The 18,148-nt window shown below is 36.2% G+C and overlaps 1 protein-coding gene across 1 annotated transcript in view; it reads right to left on the minus strand.

Moving 5' to 3' along the window:
- The window catches only part of WDFY3 (WD repeat and FYVE domain containing 3), a 294,837-nt gene that overhangs the window by 264,202 nt on the left and 12,487 nt on the right, over nucleotides 1–18,148 (minus strand). The gene's annotated exons all lie outside the window — the stretch shown is intronic.

Below are 18,148 nucleotides of genomic sequence, written 5' to 3' on the forward strand. Positions count from 1 at the left end.
ACAGACAATTATTCAAAAACCTAACTAATGATAACCTAGTTTTGCTGTCTCATTATCTAGCTGGTTCTTATACTACAGGAATCCAGCTAGAAGTAAAAGAAAAATCATTGTTTTAATATTTTTTTTAATTTTTAATTTTTACCTGTACATAGTCAATACATAGATTTATAGGGTACATGAGATGTTCTGATACAGGCATACAATGTGTAATAATCACATCAGGGTAAATGGGGTGTGCATCATCTCAAGCATCTATTACTTCTTTGTGCTATGAACATTCCAATTGTACTTATTTTTTAATGTACAACAAATTATTGTTAGCTACAGTCACTCTGTTGTGCTATCAAATACTAGATCTTATATATTCTTTCTAACTATATTTTTGTATCCATTACCAACCCCAGTCCTACCTCACCTACTACCCTTCTACCCTTCCCAGCTTCTGGTAACCATCATTCTATTCTCTATGAGTTCAACTGCTTTAATTTTTAGCTCCCCCAAAAAAGTGAGGACATGCAAAGCTTGTCTTTCTCCACCTGGCTTATTTCACTAACATAATGTCCTCCAGTTTCATCTATGTTGTTGCAAGTGACAGGATCTCATTTTTTTATGGATGAATAGTATTCCAATGTGTATGTATCACATTTTCTTTATCCATTTGTCTGTTGACAGACACTTAGTTTGCATCTATATGTTGCCTATTTTTGTTTGTTTTTTGAGACAGACTTCTGCTCTTGTTGCCCAGGCTGGAGTACAATGATGTAATCTCAGCTCACTGCAACCTCTACCCCTCAGGTTCAGGCAGTTCTCCTACCTCAGCCTCCCAAATAGCTGGGATTACAGGCATATACCACCATACCTGGCTAATTTTGTATTTTTAGTAGGGATAGGGTTTCCCCATGTTGGACAGACTGCACTCGAATTCCTGACCTCAGGTGACCCACCCACCTCGGCCTCCCAAAGTTCTGGGATTACAGGCATGAGCTGCCATGCCTGGCCACTGTTAACAGTACTACCATAAACATGAGAAGGCAGGTATCTCTTTGATACACTGATTTGCTTTTTTTTGGGTATAAACCTAGTAGTGGCATTGCTGGATCATATATGGCAGTTCTATTTTTGGGTTTTTAGGAACTTTACTGTTCTCTGTAATGTCTACACTAATTTACATTCCCATCAACAGTGTACAAGAGTTCCCTTTTCTCCACATCCTTGTCAGCATTTGTTATTGCCTGTCTTTTGCATAAAAGCCATTTTAACAGGATGAGATGATACCTCATTGTGGTTTCGATTTGTATTTCTTTAATTATCAATGATGCTGAGCACGTTTGTTTGCCATATGTATGTCTTCTTTCGACAAATGTCTATTCTGATCTTTTGTCCATTTTTTAAATCAGATTAAGGGAAAGTACTCTTTAAAAGTCTACCTCTTGGGTAGTTTCTAAGAAATATCCTAAATTATTTCTTCAAATCACTGATCTAGTTATTCATCCAATAAGTTTTTACTGAGTCACTTGCCAGATGGCAGATACATACAGGCTTAATGAGACAGAAAGCTTTAAAACAAGATAATCCTAGTGAAATACTGAGTGCTGTTAGGAATTCAGGTGGCAGTAGAGGTTAGGCAGAAGTAATGACATGTCTCCTAAATTATGACTTCAAATTATAGCTTCTTTATCGTTTAATATATTAATTACTATATACAATTATTTGGAACATTTTAAATTCAAAGCAAAATAATAGAATGAACATCCAGACACCTGTCACCCAATTCAAGAAGCTTAGGGTAAGTTATTGGTATTGTTCTACTGATTTGCCCCTCCTCCATTACATGCCCTGCCTCTCTTACCCCTATACCCCTGTAACTGCAATCGTGTATTTTGTGTTTATCATTAGTTTGCTTTTTAAATAGCATATCACATAGGTACATCTTCCTGAACAATATGGTGTTTCATTTTGCTTGGTTCTGAATTCTGTAAAAATGGTATCAAACTCTGTTCTCCTGTCTTGTAGGATATGATTTTCTCATTCAGTGTTTCCAACACGCATCCATGTTGTTGCATATAGTTGTAGTTCATTCATTTTCACTGTAGAATAATACTGCATTGTGCAAACATACAGTATCACAATTTAATTATTCGTTCTCTTGTCAATAACTTATTTTCTCCTCCAAGCTTTGCTATTATGAACATTTATGTTATGAAAGTTCTGACACGTGTCTCATGTTCCACATGTGTCCGAGTTTCTCTTAAATACATGCCTAAGAACTGGGGAATAATCTTATGTTTAATTTTTCATGACGATGCCAATTTTTAATTCCCTTAAAATGTGTTTGGCAATTTATAACTTCACTACCAACAGGTAGTAGCAGAACTACCGCATCTACAGCCTCTCCAACATGTAGTAATGCCAATTTCTTAATTTTGGGGTATAACATGGTATCTAATTGTGGTCTTAATTTGCATTTCCTTGTTAATTAATGATGCTGAACATTTCTTCATGTTTCTTGGCTACCTCATATTTCCTCTTGCATGAAATGCCTATTCACATATTTTACACATTTTCCTCCTGAGTTCTTTCCTATTTTTTTATTGTTTCATGTGTACTTTGTATGTATTTGGATGCTCATTACTTGGTTTTACCAGTCTTTACTAAATATAGGCAACTGTTGAGAAAAGGGAGCAGAAGCAAAAATAGCAGGTGACCAGAAAACTGGAAACAGCAAGTTAGAGTACCAATGACTCTCTAAACCCATTTTTTAATATAAATGTAATCTGCAGATATCTTAAAGTATCAGAAATCTAAAATATTATAAAATCAATCTAGATTTACAATCTCTCATTTTAATATAAACACAGCCAACAGCAAATGCTACAAAATGATTTCAGTACATTCTAACTACAGTATGCAATATAATATAATTTTCAGGAATCAAGTTTTATACAGGTCACAATTTAGACCACAATTTAAAGTTCCCATTTTGATCCTGACATTTTACATATTTTTATTTCATGCTCTGCTTGCTTCCAATTTAGAATAAGTGAGTTATATTGTCAGAGGGTTAAGTTTAAATGTATATGCACATACGTACAAAAACTAAATTTCAAAATTAAACTATGTAAATTGAAATGCCACAGAAACCTGAATTCCAGACTTAGCGAGATGATTAACTATATCTCTGGCCTATCTATGTCTTTTGAGTTGGTTTTCTTACATTAATACATAAAATGGAAATTGTGCTGGGTTAATTCCAAAACCCTTTGAATCAATCATACTCTTTGGGCGGGGAGCAGTGGCTCACACCTGTAATCCCAATACTTTGGGAAGCCAAGGTAGGACTATCACTTGAGAACAACAGTTTGATATCACCCTGGGCAACATAGTGAGACCCCATCTCTACAAAAAATTTAAAAATTAGCTGGGCATGATGGCACACATCTGTAGTCCTAGGTACTTAGAAGCCTGAGGCAGGAGGATCACTTGAGTCCAGGAGACTGAGGCCACAATGAGCTATGAATGTGCCACTGCCCTTCAACCTGGGTGCCAAAGTGAGGCCCTGTCTCTTTAAAAAAAAATTCTTTGGCTTGAAGATCAATGAGAAATTTTTTTTTCCACATAGCCCAGAAAGATTTTGTGGAGTTTCTTCCCAAACTTTATACAAAATAGCCAGTTAAACTAAATAACAAAAACTAAATTTTCTGGAAAAAAAATTTAACAAGCAATTTTATATAGCTCTCCTAAGGCCTCTCAGGACTCTTGCCAGATCATCTGATGAAATGCATCATACAGGAAAAAAAAATTCAAAAGTCACAGAAAAAATCACTCTACAATAGCTGACCTTGATTCCTACACAAGCAATTAGAAGAGAACTTCCAGAATCTCTCATGACATTTACCTCCCTATCTGAATCTGTACCCCTTTCCCAAATTTCAGGATTCACATCAAAATCTAACTCCTCCACTTTGCTACTAGATGTTACATGCCTAAAACATCAATGTTATTGCTCTAGGAAATCCCACTTATCTCTCCTATGTCATCAATTTCTTCCTTCCAGTAAAGCAAAATCATTGGCAAATACATTTCCAATCATTAGAAAACAAACAACAAAACCTCTTGACTCCTTGCATGCCTCTACGTGATGGGCAATTTCTCTGATTCTTTTTTCAGCAGAACATTACAAATATGTACTCTCTGCCTGCAAGTATACTTCCATTCAAATTTAACATACTCTAATTAGACTTTTACCACAAACCACACCGCTGAAACTTGAAGGTCATCAATCACCTGCATATTGTTAAATCCAAAGGTCTGTTAGTTCTCATCTTTATTGACTTATCTGCAGCATTTAGAAAGACACATCACATCTGGATACACATTCTTTTCTTGGCTTCCAGAGCCAATTCTATTGGTTTCACCCTATCTCACTGACCTCTCCTTGTCAGCCTTCTTTGCTAGTTCCTCCTCTTCTCCTTGACATCTAAAGTTCAAGTTCTTACCCTCTTTCTCTAATCCATCAGCAAGTACTATTCACTTTATCTACAAAAATACTGAGAATCTGACCACTTCTTGCCACCTGCATAGTTACTATTTTGGTCAATGCCTGTATTGTCTCTCACTTGGATTTTTGCCATAGGTTAGTAATTGGCCTCCCAACTCCGACCCTTGTCCTACTTTCAAGTCCCTTCTCATCAAAGTAGCCAGAGTGATCCAGACAACCTAACGTAAATCATAAATCATATAACACTGGGCTCCCAAAATCTCCCCATGGCTACCCAACTCACTCAGAGTAAGCCATTTTTTTTAATGACATAAAAGAATCTATAAAATTTGGCCTCCATTACCTCTGACTTAATTTCCTACTGACTTCTTTGCCATTCCTTTTACAGGCCTGGCACATCCCTGCCTTGGGGCCTTTATACTTGCTATTTTCTGCCTATATGCTTTTCTAAGAGATGATTACAGTAGACCCTCCCTTATCTGTGCGGGTTGGGGGATGGACAGGTTCCAAGACCCCCAGTACATGCCTGAAACCTCAGATAGTACTGAATCCTATATGCACTACATTTCTCCCCACATGTATATATCTGTGATAAAATTTAATTTATAAGTTAGGCATAGTACTCTTATGCTTTGGGGCCATTATTAAGTAAAATAAGGGTTGCCTGGATATAAGCACTGTGATACTCTAACAGTTATATTTCCCTTCTATTCCTGTGTGTCTACGTCCTTCCATGAAAATGTAAAATCTGTGAGGGCAAAGGTTTTATTTTGCTTGATGCTACAGCTCCAACACCTAGAAAAAGATCCGGCACATAGCAGGCATTCAAAGAACATTTTAAAAAATAAATAAATAGTTACTCTGTTAGGGCTAAAAATGGGAATCTTTCCTAGTTTATAAAACTAAATAATCAGGGACAATCTAAATCATCAGGAGACAAGTAGATTTTTGATATAAAATAATCATTCTAAAATTTCTTCAAAATATAATTGATAACAATGATAACCCCCAAATACTTTAGTAGACATTATAGCTGATACTTCCATAAATTTAATAAACTAACAAATAGTTCCACCTATAATTAGGTTGTAGACTCTGGCCATCCACAGAATGACTCATTTCTTTCCCACTAACTGCTGTCATATTTAACAATGGTTGGCTTGCAGAATCATAACACCAACACACAGGAAAATATTACAAAAATGTTCATTCCAAACTGGTTCCAGACAAAGAACCAAGCTCTTTATAAATGAGGAAAGTCTAAAAGTAAAGGGCAGATATTTTTAAATGTTGTCAATATTTTGTTTGAAAATAATTTCAAACTTACCGAAAAGTTAGTAAGAATACAAAAATCACTTATACCCAGATTCAGCCATTATTAATGTCACCTCTTTACTTTTTCATTTGCACTCCTAAGCTCTCTCACACTTTCTTGCATTCACACACACACACACACACACACACACACACACAACCTTTTTTTCTTGATGAAATCCGAATAAACTATATACATCAAGCCCTTTGCTCCTTTGCTTCAATGTGCATTTCTTTAGATATACTCTCTCTTATAAGGAAAGCACAGTGATCAACTTATGAAATTATAACATTGTTACAACATTTTTATATACTCTATGGTCTATATTCCAAAATTCTAACTTTTCAATTGATCCAATAATATCCTACATGGTATATTTTCCCCCATTCAGTAAAAGATCCAGTCTAGGGTCAGGTACTATAGTTAGTGGTTCTCTCTCCTAAGCCTCCTTTAATTTGGAACACTTCCATAGTCTTTCTTTGTCTCTTATGACGCTGACTTTTTTAAGGACCACAGTTCCCTCCCCACTTTTTAAAGCAGAACATTCCTTCTTTTGGACTTGTCAAATGTTTTCTCATGATTAAATTCAGGTTATACAGTCTTGGCCCGAATACTACAGAGGAGATGATGTGTCCCCTCTGGGTGTCCTATCTGGAGTCACATGGTGACCATCTGCCCCATATTGTTGTTGGATGCCACCAATGTGTAATCAGTATTTTATCCCTTGCAATTAGTACACAGTCTGTGGGGTGATGCTTTAAGACATTGAAAATATCCTGCTTCTCATCAGTATTTCTCCCTAATTTTGTTACGAGTCTTGCCCTACCTAATATCTACTATGCTGGCTACAAAATGATTTTCCAACTCTACAGCTCAGAGTTGTACTTTAGAAAAGGGCCTTCCTTTCTCCTCTCTTCATTCACTTATTTTTATCATCATTATGGATTTATTCCTATTTCTAATGGTTCATAACTTATTATTGTACTTATTTGATTATTAAATTATCACAGATTTGGCTAGGAGGAATGTCAACAGGCTTCTTGTGACATGTTCTTATTTAAAAAAAAAATTTCTATTTTATAGCATTAAAAAATAATTCAGGCTCACCTGGTATGTATCACTCCAACAACCTCAAAACATTTACTCAATGCCCAATACATCTAAAAAGTCCCAGAAGTGCTTTGTCCATATCACTATGAAAAGTAAACCTAATAACGAGTTCAAGAGTTGCCTGCAACCCTTCTCTTTCAACTCTACCCAAACTGAGGGTATACAGTCAATACTATATTATTAATAATAAATTACTTAGATTCACTCTCTGTTCCCTCAATGGGGGTATAGTACTAATTTAAAATACATTCATGTTCATTTGTTTCAGTGGATTAGGATTTTCCCCATTTCCATCCTTATTTTGAATACTGATAAAAACACTATGAAAAGCCAAAACCACATATTTCTTTAAAAAGGTATACTTTGAAGTATCATTCCCTCCCATAAACCTCTGGTCCCATTATCTCTCCCCACCCCTTCCTTTTGTAAAGTCAAGCACGTATTTGTATGTGTTATTTTCCCTTTTTTCTTACACAAAAGGTAGCACATTATATATTCTTGTTCATAGTAGCCAGCTCAATCCAGATTGAAGGAAGTTCTTTCCAAAGCCTTTTATAAGACACAATATCCTGATATCAAAACCAGACAAAGAGATTAAGAGAAAAGACTAAAAATCGCCTATTTTTTGTGAAGATAAATGCAAAAACTTTTAACAAAGTGTAAGGAAACCAAATCTGGTAACATATAAAAGGGATGTTACATCATGATCAAGTGCATTAATCCTGGAAATGCCAGGCTGGTTCAATATTCAAAAAATATAATTTATCATTATCAATAAAGATGAAGAAACCACATAATCTCAATAGATATTTTTAAAAGCATTTGACAAAATTCAACATCTATTAATGATAAAAGCTCTACTAAACTAGGAATAGAATGAAACTTACTCAACCTGATAAACAGCCTCTTTAAAACAGATACAGCTAACATCATATTTAATGAAGAAAGACTGAATGTTTTCTGTTTTTAATATATACTGGAAGCTAATGCAATGAGGTATAAAAAATAAATAAAATGCATACAATGGAATGGAAAAAGTAAAACTGCCTTGATTCCAGGCAGAATGAGTGTCTATATAGAAAAGCCCAAAGAATCTACCAAAAAAAAACTCCCTAAGTTAATAAGGGAACTTATCAAGACTGCAGTATATAAAGTTGAATACACAAAAATCAATTGTGTTTCTACATATCAAAAATGAAACAACTAAAGTTATACATATATAACATTACATATGTTATATATGTAATATATATGCAACATTATATATATTATATATAATATATACATATAAACAACTACAAGTTATATATATGTTTGTATATATATAGTACCATCTATAATAGCATCCAAAACACATGAAATGCTGAGGGGTAACTCTAACAAACTATGTGCCAGATTTGTATTCTGAAAACTACCAAACAATGATGAGATAATCACTAATAAGATCATCACTGATAACAACGATGAGATAAACCAAACATGACTTAATAGAGAGATATTCTATGTTCATGAATTTGGAGGCAATATATTCAAGAAATCAGCTCTTTCCATATTTACCTACAGATTCAATGTAATCCCAATCAAAATTAGAGCAGATTTTAAGGAAATCAACAAGATGACTCTAAAATTTACATGAAAAAGAAATCAAGAATAGTCAAATCAATTTCGAAACAAAACAAAATTCGAGGACTCATATTACCTGATTTCAAGACTTACTATAAAGCTATGGTAATCAAGATAGTGTGGCAGTGGTAAAAGTCACTAGGGAAAAGCACCTAGATCAATGGAAAAGAACAGAAATTCCAGAAGCAGATGCACACAAACGTGGTCAATTGATTTTTGACAAAGATGTCAAGCAATTTAATGGGGGAAAGAAAAAATTTTCACTAACAAGTGCTAAAGTAACTGGATATCCACAAGCCAAAAAAAGAAAACACACACACACACACACACACACACACACACACAAATTCAATCAACTCACACAAAAAACCACATATAAAATTTAACTCAAACTAAACCACAGACATCAATGTACAACCAAAAACTACAACTTCCAGAGAAAAACTTAGGACAAAATCACTGTTACTTTGAGTTAGGCAAAAAATTCTCTAACAGGATATAAAAAGTAAAAACCATAAAAGAAAAAAATGGGCAAAGTGGACGTCACCAAAATTAACTTCTACTCATCAAAACACACTATAATAAAAATGAAATAAGGCCAAAAACCGGAGAAAGTATTTGTAAAACACATACCAGACGGGTACCCAAAATACATAATGAATTCTTTAAACAATAAAAGAAAAGCAAACTGATTTTAAAAAGAACAAAAGATGTCAACACTTACTTTAAAAACAAGGATACAGATAGCAAACAAGCAATGAAAGCTCAATACCGTTATTTATGAAAAGCAAATTAAAACATTTTGAATGCTGCTATGAACATTAGCCTTCTTGTGGACATGTGCTTTTATTTATTTTACACATATTCCTAGGAATAGAATTTATAGTTCCTAATCAATATGTTAATTTGCGAGACACTAATCAATTGTTTGCTAAAATGGCTATTACCATTTCACCAGGAATGAGAGGAAACTTCCAGTTGCTGCATATCCTTACAAAATGTAACATCATCAGATTTTATTTTTAGCCATTCTAGTTAGTGTGTAGTGGTACCATTCTATGGTTTCATTTTGTATTTCTCTGATGGCTAGTGATATTGAACATTTATGTATCTGTATCTATGCAGTATATATTTGTCATTCACATATCCTTGGTAAAATATCTGTTCAAATTATTTGTTCATTTTTCGACAGGGTTCTTTGTCTTCTTATTAATGAATGGTGAGAGTTCTTTATATATTCTGGTTCATATCCTTTGCCAGGTATGTATATGTTTTGCAAGTATATTTACCAGTCTGTGGCGAAACATTTTTTTTTTTTATTGGTGAAGTATGTTCATTTTGAGAAATTTCATTGAGCTTCACACTTATAATTTGCTCACTTTTATTTATGTATATATAGTAAACTGGAACACGGGTTTGAACTGTGCTGTCTACTTATATGTGGAGTTTCTTCTGCCTCTGCCACATGAGACAAGACCAACCACTCCTCTCTTCCTCCTCCTCTTCAGCCTACTCAATGTCAAGAAAATGATGAAGATCTTTATGATGACCCACTTCCACTTAATGAATAGTAAATATGTTTTCTATTCCTTATAATTTTCTTAATGACATTATCTTTTAACTTTCTTGTAAGAATACAGTATACAATACATATAATTTATCCATAAGATGTGTATAAATTGACTGTTTATGTTATCTGTAACGCTATCAGTAATTAAGTTTGGGGGAAACAAAAAAGTTATATGTAGATATTCAACTACACAAGGGGTTACTCCCCCTAGCCCCAACATTGTTCAAAAATCAACTGTACTTGACTAAGTTTATTTTTTAAAAAACAACAAAACTGCTCTTTAAAGGTGACAAAATCTTCATCAACTAGTAAATAGCCTAAGGGTGATATACATACTAACAACTAGAAAATAAGTCTTTACACTACCAGTTATATGCCATTCACTGTGTTAGGTCTCTACCAGATACTCACACATAAATCCTAAGATTAGTAAGGGAGAGTAACTGTTGAAGGCTCCCCTCTTGCAATTTGACCTCTGAATTATAAACATTCCAGATTAGGATATATTGTACTTTTTGTTAATTATAGAGCAAATTTTAAATGGAAATTTTATGTTGATGGGGAAAGCAAAGAAATTCAACTTAAGTATAATTACAAGAAAAACTAACTCGTATAATGGTTTCAATAAGTACGTGATTGTCAAATGCATATGCTAAAACAAATAATAAGACGCTACATATCTTTCGCTGACTGAACAAATAGCTTTACGTAAGTATTATTTTATTAGTCTTTAATTATTCCAAAATTATCACTCCTAACTTTAGGAAGCAAAAATCAGCAAGATATGGTGGCTCATGCCTGTAATCCCAGCACTTTGGTAGGCTGAAAGTGGTGGATCACTTGGGCTCAGGAGTTCAAGACCAACCTCTACAAATCCAGTCTCTACAAAAAAAAAAAAAAAAAAGTACAAAAAATTAGCTGGACATGGTGGTACACACCAGTACCAGTTACTTGGGAGGTTGAGGTGGGAGGATCACTTGAGCCTGGGAGGAGATTGCAGTGAGCTGAGATCTTGCCACTCCAGCTAGGGCGACAAGAGTCAGACCCCATATCAAAAAATAAATAGGCTGGGTGTGGTGGCTCATGCCTGTAATTCCAGCACTTTGGGCGGCCAGGGCGGGCGGATCACCTGAGGTCAAGAGTTTGAGACTAGCCTGGCCAACATGGTGAAACTCCATCTCTACTAAAAATACAAAAAATCAGCCAGGCGTAGTGGCTAAGACAGGAGAATCACTTGAACCCAGGAGGCGGAGGTTGCAGTGAGCCGAGATCGTGCCATTGCACTCCAGCCTGGGCCACAGAGTGAGACACTGTCTCAAAAAAATAAAATAAATAAGCAAAAATATATATAGTCACTGGATGTGGCTAAAAGTCTTGCTTAAGTTTTGGGAACTTATAGAATATATTATTACTTCAGTAGTCGACACTTCATAGAGTAGCTGGTAAGCTTATAATCCTTCCCTTTACTGTGCCATGAAAAGATCAAAAGATAAAAAGATAGGGAGAAAAAAAAAAGCTACTTGAATGAACCTCTCACAACAGGGTCATAGCCTAAAAAAATTCCTGTCCCATGTATATGTTCACCAGAATTCTGCTAACAAATCAAAATATAGACTCTTAGTAACTTGGTGGATAAGATGACCCACATCATAGACCAAGTCATACTCCTCTGGCCAGCCTGGCCCTTGCTCAATAGGTTCATGAAAACCACCAGGTGGAAGTAGAAGCAGTTATGCAAGGGCTCATTTGCACAAACTTATCAAGATGTCACTGTCAGTACTGTTGAGAACCCATCTATTTGCCTGAGTCCCTCATAGAGACTACCTCTTAGCAGTCAAATTATATCAAGCCCTTTGCATCACAGAAATGGTGATGGCTGGTTTTCACTGTAAGAAACACCAATTCTGAATTTGTCTCTGCCAGGACCACCATTAAGTGAATGCTTCATATAAATCACACTCACATGGCCTCTGATCCAGGAACTCACTTTAAATGGTGATAGATGGATGCCCAAGGTCCTCACTAGTCTTCTCTAGACACAGCGTCTTCACAGAAGAAGGTAATGGCATTTTGAAGCTTGACATGCAAGCTGTTGTGCCACCTAAAACCTTCTGAAATTGGGGTGCTATCCTACAGTATATAAAATAAGCTCTGAACCACCTACTAATATATGATGTCTCCCATCCTCCCAACTCTGGAACACACTGGATGTGGGAACTGTGTGGTGATGGTGGAGATGGTATATTTCATCTGCTCTCAAAGTTCTGCTTCGTGTCTTAAGAACTCTGGAGTCTGTTGATCTAAAAGTTTTATTTAGTACCCAAGAATGAAATACTTATACCAAGAAACAAAATAACTGTTTCACTTAATTGAAAGCAGAGTTTTATTTCCTCATTACAATAGAAAAACAAGCAAAATGAAGGCTACAGAATTGACTGAGGTGACTGCTCCTGACAATCAAGGAGAAGACAGTTGCTACTACACATCTGGGGCTAGGAAGACCAAGAGAAAAGAACTCGAGGGAATCTCACGGAGTATTCTCTGGCAGTGCTGCCCATAGCTACCAAACCTCAGATCCTTTCAGGAATGAAGGACTGAGTTAGCTTGCTAGGAACAGAACCCTGATATGCCAGGATGCTAGCAGAAGGGAACAGAAATATGTAATCTGAAGTGAAACACGTTAGGGCTTTGTCCTCAGATGCAAAACTAAGAATTGTAGCCACCATTTATTTTTTTTTTTTATTGCATTTTAATATTTTCTTAATAGTCACTGGTATGTAATAAGTACCCCTGTCCTTCCCTTTAAATACATTTTCTCTTTATTTCCTCCTCATTTCCCTCAAGCATGCAGATGGCAAGTTGGCAGGACTTAAATTTAGGTTGTAAAATACCAAGAGAGAATCACAATGGAACCAGAAGGCAGCATGATATTACCCAGACTCAGTAGTCCTGTGGCACTGCCTCTGGATATGGTACCTCAACTTGCTTTTGGAGTTTCTCCCACTGGAAAAACTGCATCAATAGATGGGATAGCAGGGTTAACTCTACTAGTGGGGAGGGAAGCAAAGGGAAGGAGGAGACAGGAAAAGCATTGGTTAAGCTACCAAAGAGTGAGATGTTCTAGACACCTCCTAGGAGGGCTGCCCAGCTTTTGACTTCCCCTTCTTTGGGAACAGCTCCCAGCACCGAGAGGTATATTCCTGGTGTGCTATAGATCATAATTCTGCATATCCCGGCTCTGATACAGGCATACGCCTGATCTGAACAAAGCTAATTTAATCCTTTCTTGATGGAATATATACATTGAAGATGCAAGGCAGAGAGACACTAAATCTTTAGAGCAAAGTTACCTTAATAGCAGGAGTCTAGGAACATGGCATAACAATATCTGCTGGGGCCGGGTGCGGTGGCTCACGCCTGTAATCCCAACACTTTGGAAGCCCAAGGCAAGCAGATCACGAGGTCAGGAGATCAAGATCATCTCAGCTAACATGGTGAAACCCCATCTCTACTAAAAATAGAAAAAATTAGCCAGGCGTGGTGGCACGAGCCTGTAGTCCTAGCTACTCAGGAGGCTGAGGCAGGAGAAATCACTTGAACCTAGGAGGCTGGATTCAAGTGAGGAGGGTGCAGTGAGCTGAGATCGTGCCACTGCCCTACAGCCTGGGCAACAGAGCAAGACTCCAATAAAAAATAAAAAAATAAAAAAAATTCCTCCTAGGCTGGGCACAGTGGCTTATGCCTGTAATCCCAGCACACTGGGAGGCCAAGGCAGGCAGACTGCTTGAGTCTTTGAGTACAGGAGTTCGAGACCAGCCTGAGCAATATATAAAAAACCCCACATCTACAAAAAAAAAAAAAGGCATCAAAAACCAAAAATTAGCCAGGCATGGTGGCATGTGCCTGTAGTCCCAGCTATTCAGGGGCCTAAGGTGGGAGGACCACTTGAGCCTAGAAGGTAGAGGCTACAGTGAACCATGATCATGCCACTGTACTCCAGTATAGGTGACAGAGCGAGACCTTGTTTCAAAGGTAAATAAGTAAATAAATAAATAAATAAAATTCCTGCTAATGAGATCCTCAGAGCAACTCTGATTTCTTCCGTTCAAGGCCCACTCGTTCAATCCATCATTCCATTCCCAGTATGAGTCCCATAAATACCTTTTCGCCTCCTTGAGGTAGTAAAGTGTCAACTGACTGCAACCAAAAAATGCTACTATAACGTCTAGGAAATAAATGAAAGGTGCAAAGGTTCTCGTTTTAAGGTCAATTTATCATAATCATGCATTTTCCTTGCTTCCTCTTACCCAACTCAGAAACTAAATTCCTAAAAGGGTAATTTTGCCTTCTAAAGTGTGATATGAGAACCCTCATATCCTCCTATTTCACAAGAAAGCATATTTATTTCAGTGTTTAAGTTTGTTCATTTGAGCAGCAGTTCCCTGTTAAGACATTACTATGAGGCATCAGCAGTTCTTTACATCTCATGATGTCATACCAGCGCCAATAAAGCAAACTAAATGATTACTGATCAACAATAGATACTTAATAGTATATAGAAAAAAAGATACTTAGTAGTTCGTAGAAGAATGTCAAGCCCAGCCTGTCTCTGCTCTCCATGTGCGTTGCTTCTCCTGCCACTTAAATCCTAATCACCAATATGCACTTGTGATAGTAGATGGTTTCACAGTTTCGCCCCAATCTTTAATTCTGGATCAAGTTATCACTAACATTACCCAGCCCTCATACTACAAACTAGATAGGATTTCTAGCTTGTTATGATGCCTACCCTGTTCTACTCCTTCCCCTTCTGCTGCCCTTGCCCTGTTTATAGCTCAGTGATTATAACTAAACTTCTGCTTTGACACTTTTTGGGGTCCCTAGTCTGATCCTTCCTGGCTTTTCTCTTCCTAAGACTGGGAAGTCTAAATTACCAGTCCCAATCCCAAGGACTGACAGCTAGAGCCCTATATCCACAGACAAAATTCTCTGGTGGCCCCTCATACATATATAAACATGTATGTTCGCATTCATTTGATCATTTAAACACACACATCCTCCTCTTTCAGATTCCATGTGCTTCTTCCCCTTGAATTCCCATTAATAGGTTGACCGAATTATTCTCTGGCTGTTCTACCCCTAACATGGCCTACCAAATAGAACTTTTCCTCAGCACCTGAAGTTCAGGTTAGATTGGCTCCAACATGCAGCACTACACCTTAAATGTGGACTGATTCTAGCCTGTCCTGCATAATGGTTACCTCTGCTTTACTCTATAGCTTGGACATGTGCTCTCATATCACGAATACAACAAAACTCTATCAAATTTTGAGACATAAAAAGTAAGAAAATTTACAGAATTTTAAAATATAGCAAATATACAAAAGAAAAAAGTTATTTTCTAAATGGCATAAACTGGAAACTCGGCAATATAGTACAATTAAAACAATAATATAGGAAAGAATCCTACACATTCACATACCCAAATTTATTTTTCAATCACCAGATTATAATTTTTACAGTGGGGGAAATGACAATGACTACATTACATTCTGTAAATATGTTCTATTATAGCATATTGAAATAGCCATCTGATTCCCAAGAGTTCTAGGAGCAATTTCTTAATGCAAAACTTGAGGTACATCACAGCAATAAAATAGTATATATATCTAGTCACATAAATCAGTGCCTCTTCTAATCAATGCCGAATTCTTCTCTATGAAACTTACTCAACTTCTAAAATCTCTTTAGTGCCAGAAAATGGGACTCCCATCATTTTCTCCAAAATCTAGTTTTGTTACTAATACTACACCTTCATTAAAGTTGTTTCCTCTGCTGGCTTTCTCTACAACCTGATTCCTAACTAAAGATCAAGCCACAGATGGGATCACCACCAAAAAAACTTACCAAGTAGCCCAAGATTCAAGGACAAAAGTATATATATTTACCTCAGCCACCTTACAATCCAAGAGAACTGCGGTAAGAACAAGTATAGTAGATAATAAAGAATTCCAAATACTGTGGCTAAGGTGGGAAGCCAATGACATATCAAAATAGAAGCTGTTCACATATGTTTATTGTAGTACTATTCACAATGGCAAAGACTTGGAACCAACCCAAACGTCCATCAGTGATAGACTGGATAAAGAAAATGTGGCACATATACATCATGGAATACTATGCAGCCATATAAAAGAATGACTCCATGTCCTTTGCAGGAACATGGATGAAGCTGGAAAACACTCTCAGCAAACTAACAGAAACAGAAAACCAAACACCACATGTTCTCACTCATAAGTGGGAGTTGAATAATGAGAACACATAGACACAGGGAGGGGAACATCACACACTGGGACCTGTCAGGGGGTGGGGGACAAGGGGAGAGAGAGCATTAGGACAAATACCTAATGCATGTGGGGCTTAAAACCTAGACAAGTTGACAGGTGCAGCAAACCACCATGGGACATGTATACCTACATAACAAATGTGTACATTCTGCATATGTATTCTAGAACTTAAATTAAGAAAAAAAAAAAGATGCTGTTACATTATTCAATAATCTGTTCATAGGCTAAACTAGTATATGAACTCTCTGAAAGAAGTAATAGCATCTCATCATCTTAATAGTTTCAAAACACAAAGTAGACACTAAATATGCTGAATGAAAAAGCAAATCAAGAGTTCAGAGGGTTAGTAAAGAAGTGTCAAATGTACTCAGTTTATACTGCAATACAATCACTGCAGAATGTCAACTACTATGGAGCGTCTTACTTTAAGAAGATAAAGTGTAATGGAAGTGCTAAGAAACTCACTTTTTCCCAAAACAACTCCTGGTTCATCAACAAACACAATGCAAAATGCATCTCACATCAGGGATTAATTTCATGTACTCTTACCCTTTTGCCAGGCAATTATTTACCTCTATACTAATTTTATATTCCTATGACCCTTTCTCACACTATGCTTAATATTTATCTTTTAAAAATTCATTTTATTACTTGTTATTTCAATAGGACTTCTCCATATTTCAGGCATCTGGGAATGAGTTACTGGTCAATAAGTTTATCTTCCATTTTCTTCATTTCTTTTTTTGTTTGTATCATATTTTCTCCATCAACATGAACATACAAAAATCTTCAAAACTGCTGTTCATAAACATGCTCTCCTTTATAACTGAAGTCACAGTGAGTTGAACTTTAAGAAAACAGACTATCTGATGGGAAAACAATAACTGAATTTATTTTTAAACTACAACTCCAATAAGCCAGAGCAGTCTTTACTAATTTAATTACCTTACCATCTTTAAAAACTTTAAAGATACAATTTTTATTGATGTCTTAATGATAACAGATAATGTAATATAAAACAATCTAACTCAAAGCCTGTGCATAATACTTACTTCTGCTACTTAGAATTATGATACATATCTCAACAACATGCCAAACATGCTATGTAAAATCACTTCTAAACTTTAACAAAACTCAAAAAAAGCACACAGATGTGATTAACATCTGCAAGCCAGGCTTCCCATTAAGTAACAACACCAAAGCAATAATTAGATATTGCAATGCAACCAATCTTCTTCCATCAAAATAGTGCTTGTCAAATAAGATCTTCATTGGACTGGAATGACACTTTGCCAGATGACATCGGGATAGGCAAAGCCACTATGAAACCCTGCTAAAGTGGGTCAACAAGCAAAGCAGGAAGAAGAAAGGCTGGAATATGAGGAAACTTTTAAAAATCTTTCAACGTTGGTAAGCCACAGTCAAAAAGTGGTTCATTTTTGATGAAAGTTTTTGTTAGGGTGAGAAAACTGAAAGTGCATGAAAATCCAGAGGGATCAAAAAGCTTCCTAAGAAAGATATGACTCTTTTCCAAGCTATGACTAGAGATCACTAGTACTATCACCTCAGAAAAACAATGCAGTACAACTTTTCCCTCCCTCCCCAACCACACAAATACCTATCAGTGGTAGTAGTGGCCATAATGCATTTTCAGCAGTTGCCATGTCTTGATAGGCTTCCCCACA

Source organism: Cebus imitator, unplaced genomic scaffold (assembly GCF_001604975.1).
Source record: "Cebus imitator isolate Cc_AM_T3 unplaced genomic scaffold, Cebus_imitator-1.0 Scaffold64, whole genome shotgun sequence".
In the NCBI taxonomy this organism is placed as follows: domain Eukaryota; kingdom Metazoa; phylum Chordata; class Mammalia; order Primates; family Cebidae; genus Cebus; species Cebus imitator.